We start from the raw sequence: 1,333 nt of genomic DNA on the forward strand, positions 1-1,333 counted from the left end.
CAGGGCCGACGGCGCAGGCGGCGCAGCAAAGCGGGGTCGGGGTGGTCGGGGATGGCCGCGCCGAGGCCCCTTGCGGGTACTTCTCCTGCCCCATCCCCACGCAGCCAGCGAGCAGGTACCAGTCCGCGGCCTCGCCACCGCGGTCCCGTCTTCCTTAGCGTGAGCGTTTCCTCCTGCTGCACAGCCAGAGGCTGAAAAACAACCAGGCTTTAGGGCTCGTCGCCTTAGTGTCTTCCCCCCTCCAGAGGATAATGAGCTGCTTTTAATATCTGACATGTTTATTAGCAGATGCAGTTGTGACAGCTGATGACTTCATATGCCAGTTACCGCTGAAATGTTACTAATAACTTGGAATTAACAGCCATAAATAAAAGAGACTGCAAAGAAAACTAGATGTTGTGTCACTCTGCAGTAATTTACTGAGACCCTGTTGGCTCTGGATGCAACAGTGGAAGGTCCTTTGTGGAGCTCCAGTCCGGGTTTTGCAACAGCCACAATATTTTGGCTGGATATTGTCTTAGGAGGTGGTACTAGTGGGGTGGAATTCCCTCATGCAGGAGTTTGCACTGGATGCCTTTACAAAGCTGTATACTCTGGTAATAATAATAATGAAAACCCCTACTCGCTGAATGGGGATGGAGTCTACGGCATTGAAACCAGGATTTATTAATGTGCAAATTGCTCTGATATGATCACATACTTTCTGCTTTGCATACACAGGGAGCAGCGTGGGCTGATGGAGCGTGAACTAGCCCGGGCGATCTTTACGAGCTGAAACCCTGCACATCGCAGAAGGGTTCGTTTCTCTGCGCGAAGCCCGGGGAGCTCTTAGAAACCTGCCTTAGGAGACAAGTGAACGAAATCCCCAGACCCAAATGCGCCAGACTTCTCCATGAACTCGCCATGAATGTGGTTTTTATTTTTTTTGATAGAAACGCGCACGTAACTTTCTCTGGAGGAACCGCGGATTTTTGTAGTTGGTCTTGTAGTATTTTAAAACCGAGAAACCCGTAGAGTCTTTTCCGCAGGGATGCGCGAGTGACGAGGCAGAGGTAAGGGTTTCCGAACGCGCGCTCGTTCGGATGGGGCGCTTGCACCGCGGGCTGCCAGCGAGGCGGGCGAGCGGCGGCTCGGCGCGCGGCGTGGGGCCGGCGCTCAGAGCGGGAGCGCCGCGCGCATCTGCCCCGTCCCGTGCCCAGGGCGGCGCCGGCAGCTGCTCCGCGGCAGGTTTCCCCCGTGGGAGCCGGTTCCCGGCGCGGGACACCGAGCCCGGTACAGCCCCGGTGGCACCGTGCCGCCTTCCCCCGCGCCCGGAGCCAGGGCAGGGCGCCCG

The sequence above is a fragment of the Apteryx rowi genome, unplaced genomic scaffold (genome assembly GCF_003343035.1).
Source record: "Apteryx rowi isolate R43461 unplaced genomic scaffold, aptRow1 scaffold_68, whole genome shotgun sequence".
Classification (NCBI taxonomy): Eukaryota; Metazoa; Chordata; class Aves; order Apterygiformes; family Apterygidae; genus Apteryx; species Apteryx rowi.